Genomic DNA, 9126 nt, shown 5'->3' with positions numbered 1-9126 from the left:
GCGCTCCCCCGCCATGGCCGACGCCACCATCGCCGTGCCTTCGTCGTAGCCGTGCTCCCCGACGGCCGTGCGTCCTCTCACCGTGTCTAGGAGCTCCACCGCTGTCCACTTCATCGAGCAGCCGAGCCCCGAGCGCTCGCAACGCCCGAGTCCACCGCAACGACCTCGCCCGAACCGTCGTCGCCGGAGATCCCCTTCAACGCCGTCGTCGCTCCGGTCCATCTCCGGCCGCACAAAGGACTCCGTCGCACTCACTGTGAGCTTAGCCATCTTCCCCTCCCTTCCGTTCTTGCTCCCGAGCCGTGTAGCAACCTCCCGGAGCTCAACCGCACCCACCGCCGTGGAGCTCGTCGCCGACGTGCTCCCGGTCATCCTCCGGCCGCAAACTGGTGTCCATCATGCTCACCGTGTCACTTAGCATCTAGCTAGCCACTCCCCGAGCCTCACCGACCCCTCTAGCGTCAAGTTCGTCTTCGGCCGAACCCCGGTGGCCGCCAAAGTCGCCGCCGGCGCCAACTCCGGCCACCCCGACCCCAACGGACTCCGCCAAGAGCTGCAGTTTGTCCTCAGCTCCACTCCGGTGGTCTCCGCGGCCCATTTGGTGGCCGAAATGGCCAAAACCACTCCCGCCGCCGCGTCGGGCTCGCCGGCGGCTAAATGACTTTGACCACGGGTGGGCCCTGGTTGACTCCCCTGAGTCAATGACAGGTGGGGCCCAGCCCTGTTAATTAAACAGGATTAGTTCTAATTAAATTTTAATTAAAATAATCACCCTGACATGCGGGACCCACTGTCAGGTTTGACCCAGACCTGTTCCGTTGACCTGCTGACGTCACACTGACGTCAGGCTGACGCAGTAATTGATTTTCTGGATTTAATTTAAATCAGGAAATTCCAGAATATTATTTAAACTTCAAAAATTCATAACTTTTATTCTGTAACTCCAAATTGGACAAATTATATATGAAAAATGATCAGAAAAATCCAATCTATCCATCTGTACTATTTTCATGCATGATCAAACAAGTTAAATTGATGTTTTAAGCAGAACAAGGAAAAGCACTTTAAAAGGCCATATTTGAATTTGAAATTTGAATCCTTGATTCAAATTTGTTCAAACCCTTCTGGTCCTAGTTGCATTAGCCCAACACACTCATATTGCCATGTTTCATGCATGCATCATATTGTTGCACATTGTTTGGTGATGGTTGTGTATCGATGTCCCTTGCGACAGGTTCTGCCTCCGAGGAGTACCGTGATTACCCTAACGAAGAACCATATCAGTGCATCGAACCATCAGGCAAGCAACCAACCATTTGATCATATCGATACAATCCCATGTTCTCGCTCCTGCTCTCTTTTACTGCATTAAGACAACGCGTTTCAAACTGCTGTGTGCTACGGTAGTTGAACCCATTTCCTCTGCATGACCTGTCATTGCCACAGTAACTAGATGAAACCCACTAGCATGTGTAGGAGTTGTTTGAGCCATATGTATGTGTTGTTCCTACCTTGCTATGCCTGCTATGCTTAGAGTCGTGTCAGGTCTGGTTCATCTGGGTGATGGGCTAGAGTGAAATGTTTATCTCGGTAATGAGAGTGGTGTGGTGAACACGATTTGGTAAAGGTATCGATGAGAGGCCATGTAGGAGTACATGGTGGGTTGTTTCATTGAAGCCGACCTTAAGCATTGAGATCTGTATGCGTGATTTAAGATACAGCTACTACCATGCATTGGGCCCTGAAATATGACCCCGCTCGACTTCTTATTCACCCTAGCTCTCTGTCCAGGAGTTGCAAGTAGTTTCTGGTGTTTGTAGCCTACTGGAGGCCGTGGACAGCGCTGACCGTAGGGGTGGGCTGTGATGCGGTAGGTACGTGGCACGGTGTACCGAATACCCATTAGGTATCTCGGGAACCCTGTTCACATCGTTCGGGGCCATATGGGAAACCTCGGCCGGACTCCCTGCGGATGGAACCTGAATAGGCGATAAACCTGGACTAGAGGCTTAAGTGTTTAGGTAGGTCGTGGTCTACACCCACGCCGGCTTTCGCTTGAAGTCTACCGAGCACATGTCGTGTGCAGACGCTAAGTGGTGGAAACATGTATGAAGAAGTACACCCCTGCAGGGTTATCATAATCTATTCGAATAGCCGCGTCCGCGGTAAAGGACTACTTGGTTGCCTATACAGTTCATAGACAAGTAAATGGAAACTGTTAAAAGCCTCAAGATAAGTGTGAGTGCCGAGGATGGCTCTTCCGTAGGAAGACGGAGGTGGATCCTCGGTAGTGTATTGAAGTGGTGAGTAGTGGACTCGTGTGCGCAAAACCATTTCAAGTTGGAGTATCGTAGGATAGTCTAGCCAAGAGTCAAAGCTGGCTTGCTGCAATAACTCCACCAACCCTTCTTGATAATATGCATGTATGTAGGATCTGATGTAAGTCTTGCTGAGTACCTTTGTACTCATGTTGCTATAATCTGCATTTTACAGAAGACGCTGCAACCCCTTCTGATGGGTTCTATGTAGACGTTGACATCAACGAGTAGGCTAAAGACCCAGGTGGTGACCCTGAGCTTGTGAAGGACCACGTAGTATAGTTAGGCTTTCCAAGCCTCTTTTATTTTACTAGTTGTCTGTACTCAGACAAGTTACTTCCGCTGCTGGTTTGTATGAATGTATGACTTGTATGTTGGGTCGTGAGACCCGTACCTTTGTGTATGTTATGTATGGCTCCCTGAGCCCTAAATAAAGTACTTGTGTCGTAGAGTCATGTTGTGATGCTTCGTTGTATTTGCACATATCGAGCATATTGTGTGTATGATTGAAATGCTTGGTATGTGTGGGATCTGACTATCTAGTTGTTTATCTTTAGTAGCCTCTCTTACCGGGAAATGTCTCCTAGTGTTACCGCTGAGCCATGGTAGCTTGCTACTGCTCTGGAACACTTAGGCTGGCCGGCATGTGTCCTTCTTCGTTCCTGTGTCTGTCCCTTCGGGGAAATGTCACGCTTTAAGTACCAGAGTCCTGTTAGCCCGCTACAGCCCGGTTTACCGGAGTCCTGCTAGCCCAGTGCTACAGCCCGGACCCACTTGCTGATGACCGACACGTTCGTAGCTGGGTCATGGATGCCTGTCCCTGTAAGTCTGTGCCACTTTGGGTTTACGAGTAGTCATGTCAGCCCGGGCTCTTTATCATACGGATACTAGCGACACTATCATATACGTGAGCCAAAAGGCGCAAACGGTCCCGGGCAAAGGTAAGGCGACACCCGTGGGGATACCGTGCGTGAGGCCGCAAAGTGATATGAGGTGTTACCGGCTAGATCGATGTGACATCGAGTCGGGGTCCTGACAGCGTTGGTATCAGAGCCGGACTGCCTGTAGGTTCTCCAAGCCAAACTGGTCGATGTTGAGTCTAGAAATTCTTTAGTTATATGTAGGGGAATTGTTTGTGGGTTGGAACGTAAGGCTCTTTTTTTTACTCCTTTATCTTATGACATTCTGATCTGAGTCAGTCCATTCTTCTACCGGGGGTTAAGGAATTAGGATCTGTTCTCTCTATCAGGATCACGTGTTACTAATCAGTAGTACCTTATAAGTTTGATGGATACAAGCCTAGTTCAGTTCTACTACCACATTATGTTGTTAGGATGGATTCAGAACTTTGATATGATGATGTTGAGTGTGTATGAAATCCTTTGTCAAATGTCTCAAAATCCTTCTTGAGCATTTACAGCTGTTATGCTGCCGAAATTTTGCCAGAAACTCTAATGCCCTTGCATTATGATTGTGCTTTCAGATGGCCACTCGCGACCTCAATCAAGTGGTTCGCCTGACTCGATGCCTAGATGTACCCGGCCATACTGCCAAGTTGGTCAGGGTAATGACTGAGGCTGGATACCGCTGGTATCCTGAGTACACGGTCGAAGAGCAATTTCGAGACTTTAATCAAAGCCAGTATCTCTGCACTGTCAGGATATTTCCATCTTATCCTGGATCCACCGAGCCTCTTCACTGCTCCTATGGTCTCGGGGTTACAATTGAGATGGCTGTGCAGGACGCCACCTACTCTATGATGACCATTATGCGAGTCAGATCTGGTCTATTTCGGGACTCTGATTTCCGGTATATGCCAGGATCACTTCCGGGAGCACAAGGGTATCTCCAGGCTATCTATGCTGACCCCACCCAGGAGGATTCACGGACTCGCACCACTGCTGAGATGCTCGAGGATAAGGACCGTGAAAATCGGGCCTTGAGGTTATTGCTCTTCAATACCCGTGCTGACCACTGGGCCACTTTGACTCGGTTCGCACCGGCGGTGCAAGCTGGATTCTCAGATATGCGCGATCTCTATCCTGTGAGATCTGCTCTGCCAGACGTGATGGTTTGGCGTGATGTAGGAGGCATCACCCCACCTCGCGGGCCCCGCAGGCCACCGTCTGTTGGTCCAAGACCCCATCCTAGCCCCTATGGTCCACAAGCTCCGCGAGATCGTCTGTTTCCGGATGATCATGTTGAGCTCCCAGGCTATGGAGGTGACTTCTACGAAGACTACTACGGATCGGTCTGAGTTAGTGGTAGTATCACTAGTTCGCACTAGCTGTGTCGTCTATCGTCCCGCGTGACTCGTGGGATATGACCTAGTTTGTACTCCTTCCGGAGGTGTAGAAAAATAATGTATAGGGGCTTGGAATGCCTCCGATGAGATGTAATCATCTTTCACCGTAATAGTACTTTGTTTGGTCTTGTACTAAACCCTGTATGGTGTGTATGACGATGGAATAAAGAAGCAGTTTCTGTATCTACCATGTCATACGGATGATCATCTTGCATTTCGAGTTATTCCTTACATTTTACCCTATGTCGGAATTTTGTCATCCTGACTAAATCATTGTCTTGTTTTCCTAGGATGGTCAACACGCGCGCTAACCCTGCTTCTCAAGAGCAGGCCGAAGGCAGTGAAGCCAGGGATGCAAATCTGCCTCATCCTCCTTCACTAGCCGAGGTTATGATGGAAGCTGAGAGAAACAAGCGGGAGACCAACCGTTTGTTAGAGCGTATTGAACAGAACACGGCACACCATCAGAGGACTAATGTGGTGTCACTCAGTGATTTTATCAAACTACATCCACCCACGTTCCACCACTCCGTCGAGCCTCTCGACGCTGATGACTGGCTTCGCAGTATCTCTCACAAACTGCGTTCCGCGCTGGTAGCGGAGGCTGACAAGGTCACCTTTGCTGCATATCATCTCGAAGGCCCCGCCAGTCTGTGGTGGGAGAATTATGGAGCTATGCGCCCAGCGGGCCATGTCACTACTTGGGCTGAATTCAGTGAGGCTTTCCGTGAACATCACATTCCGGAGGGTCTCATGGACCGCAAACGTGAAGAATTTTGCAGTTTCACCCAAGGCCGACTTTCTGTGGATGCTTACAGCAGGGAGTTTGGTAATCTCGCACGATATGCAACTGAGGAAGTGTCTACTGATGCCAAGAAGCAAGCAAGGTTCCGTAAGGGCCTTAGTCCTGAGCTTCGCCGCGACCTCCGTCTGCATGAGTGCACATCTTTTCAGAAACTGGTCAACAAAGCCATCAGTGCTGAAACTGGTCAGACTGACTACGACGCAACACGCAAGCATGGCCGTGACATGGGTTCCTCATCCGGTGCTGGTCCTCAGAAGCGCCGCGTGTGGGTACCCAACACCGCCTTGCCACCCAGGTTCACACCGAGGCCATCCTTCCAGGCGCCTCGCCCCGTTCAACAGTCTGTGCCGGCCAAGCCCTATGGGGGTCCAACTAACAATGCTCCTCCACGTACCAGTTCCGTGACTTGTTTCAAGTGTGGGGAATCTGGTCAATATATGCGTGAGTGCCCCCAGACCAACCCCAACCAGTCTGCTAAAGCTGTTGGCCGTGGCAAGCCGACAGGAAAAATATTCCACGCCAAGCCGGTCACCGCTTCACGTGGCCATGTCAACTGTATCTCTGCCGAAGAAGCTCAAGAGGATCCCAACGTCGTTCTCGGTACGCTTCTTGTCAATTGCCACCCGGCATCTGTTCTTTTTGATACAGGAGCCTCTCATTCTTTTATATCTGAAAATTATGCTCGTTTGCATAACGTCGCATTCGGTGATATGCCAACCTCCATGGTAATTCAAACTCCGGGATCCAAATGGCAAACTTCTAGAGTATGCCATGGAAATGAAATCCAAGTCGATAGACTTGTTTTCCTCGCGTCTTTGATAGCCCTTAAATCTTCGGATATTAATATCATTTTGGGTATTGACTGGATGTCAGCTCATCAAGCCAAAATTGATTGCTTCTCTAGGACTGTTCAACTCACTCACCCTTCGGGCAAGATAGTCAATGTCTTGACCCGAATAGCCAAGCGACAATTATATTCTCTTAACGCCAGCCCTTTGCCAGACCTTGAGGATGTTCCGGTAGTCCGTGACTTCCCGGATGTCTTTCCAGAGGAATTGCCAGGTGTTCCACCTGACAGGGATGTTGAGTTCGTAATAGACCTCATTCCAGGAACCGTTCCGATTGCTAGAAGACCTTATAAGATGGCACCCCTAGAACTAGCCGAGCTTAAGAAACAACTCGATGAGTCCTTGAAAAAGGGTTTCATCCGACCTAGCTCTTCTCCGTGGGCTTGCCCCGTCCTATTCGTCAAGAAGAAGGATGGTACGGACCGGATGGTTGTAGATTACCGACCTGTCAATTTGGTCACAATCAAGAACAAATATCCGCTTCCCAGGATCAACGACCTGTACGATCAGCTCGCTGGATCCTCAGTCTTCTCCAAGATGGATTTGAGGTTGGGTTACCATCAAATCAAAATCAGAAACGGGGACATCCCTAAAACGGCCTTTGTTACTCGTTACGGCCAATACGAGTACACCGTCATGTCCTTCGGTTTAACCAACGCTCCAGCCACCTTTTCTCGGTTAATGAACTCAATCTTCATGGAGTATTTGGATAAATTCGTCGTGGTTTACCTCGATGATATACTCATCTATTCCAAGAACGAGGAAGAACATGCCGAACATCTAAGGCTAGTGTTGCAGAAACTTCGAGAACATCGCCTTTATGCCAAATTTTCTAAATGCGAATTCTGGTTGTCAGAAGTGACCTATCTGGGTCATGTAATATCTGGTAAAGGTATTGCTGTTAACCCTGAGCAAGTTCAAGCCGTCCTTAATTGGACCCCACCTGAATCGGTCAAGCAAGTTCGGAGTTTTCTGGGCTTAGCGAGCTATTGTCGTCGCTTTGTCGAGAACTTCTCCAAGGTTGCTAAACCTCTAACCGAACTCCTCAAGAAAGATAAGAAGTTCGAGCGGACTCCACAATGTGAGCACAACTTTCAGGAACTGAAAAGACGCCTGACTTCTGCTCCCGTACTGGTACCGCCAGACTTCTCTAAGGACTTTGTTATCTACTGCGACGCCTCGCGACAAGGACTAGGTTGCATTCTCATGCAAGATCGACACGTAATTGCCTACGCTTCACGGCAATTGCACCCACATGAGGAGAATTATCCTACTCATGATCAAGAGCTTGCAGCCGTAGTCTATGCACTTAAAACCTGGCGGCATTACCTCCTCGGTAACCGTTGCGAAATATTCACTGATCACCAAAGTCTGAAGTACATTTTCACCCAACCGGATCTGAATCTCAGGCAAAGACGTTGGGTTGAGTTGATCACAGACTTCGACTTAGGGATAACCTACACCCCAGGGAAAGCCAATGTCATGGCCGATGCGCTAAGTCGTAAATCTTATTGTAACAATCTGATGTTACAACAAAGTCAACCGCTTCTCCATGAGGAATTTCGGAAGCTTAACCTTCACATTGTTCCTCAAGGATTTCTTTCCACCTTGGTGGCGAAACCTACTCTTACGGATCAAATCATTGCTGCCCAGAAGCGAGATAAGGGAATAGCTAAGATCAAGGAGAACATTGCTAGCGGAGGTGCTAGTTGCTTTTCCGCAAATGATCATGGTGTTGTGTACTTTGAGAACCGTCTAGTGGTTCCCAAGAACCAGCATCTACGGCAGTTGATCCTTAAGGAGGCTCATGAATCTCCTCTCACTATTCATCCCGGTAGTACTAAGATGTATCAGGACCTACGCCAGAGGTTCTGGTGGACTAGGATGAAGAGAGAAATTGCTCAGTATATTGCAAATTGCGACGTTTGTCGTCGTGTAAAAGCAGAGCACCAACGGCCTGCTGGCACCCTTCAACCCCTAGCTATTCCTGAATGGAAATGGGATAGAGTTGGTATGGATTTCATTACCGGTTTTCCCAGGACCAAGAGAGGGAATAATGCTATCTTTGTCGTTGTCGATCGTCTTTCCAAAGTAGCCCATTTCCTACCTGTTCGTGAGAGTATAACCGCTAGTCAGCTGGCAGACTTATACATCTCCCGAATAGTGTCCCTCCATGGTGTTCCTTTGGAAATCAACTCGGATCGAGGAAGTCTTTTCACCTCTCGATTTTGGGAAAGTTTCCAAAATGCTATGGGAACCCATCTCTCCTTTAGCACCGCTTTCCACCCTCAGTCGAGTGGTCAAGTGGAACGCGTCAACCAGATTCTAGAGGACATGCTTCGAGCCTCTGTTATCTCATTCGGGATGGACTGGGAGAAGTGTCTTCCATTTGCCGAATTCGCCTACAACAACAGCTATCAATCTAGCTTGTGTAAAGCCCCTTTTGAAGTTCTCTATGGACGACGGTGTCGAACACCCCTTAACTGGTCAGAGACCGGGGAAAGACAATTCTTTGGCCCGGATATGATTCAGGAAGCAGAAGAACAAGTTCGCATCGTTCGTGAAAAGTTGAAAACAGCCCAATCTCGTCAAAAGAGTCAATATGACCGAAAACATAAGGCTATGACTTTCGAGGTTGACGAGAAGGCTTATCTTCGGGTTACCCCTCTGAAGGGAACCCATCGTTTCGGTATCAAAGGCAAATTGGCTCCTCGTTACATTGGACCTTTTCGCATTCTTGCCAAACGAGGAGAAGTTGCCTACTAGTTGGAACTACCTCCGCACCTCTCCAGAGTCCACGATGTCTTCCACGTTTCTCAACTCAGGCGTTGCTTCTCGGATCCTATCCGT

The sequence above is a fragment of the Triticum dicoccoides genome, chromosome 2B (assembly GCF_002162155.2).
Source record: "Triticum dicoccoides isolate Atlit2015 ecotype Zavitan chromosome 2B, WEW_v2.0, whole genome shotgun sequence".
Classification (NCBI taxonomy): domain Eukaryota; kingdom Viridiplantae; phylum Streptophyta; class Magnoliopsida; order Poales; family Poaceae; genus Triticum; species Triticum dicoccoides.
Note: the sequence above shows the minus strand (reverse complement) of the source record.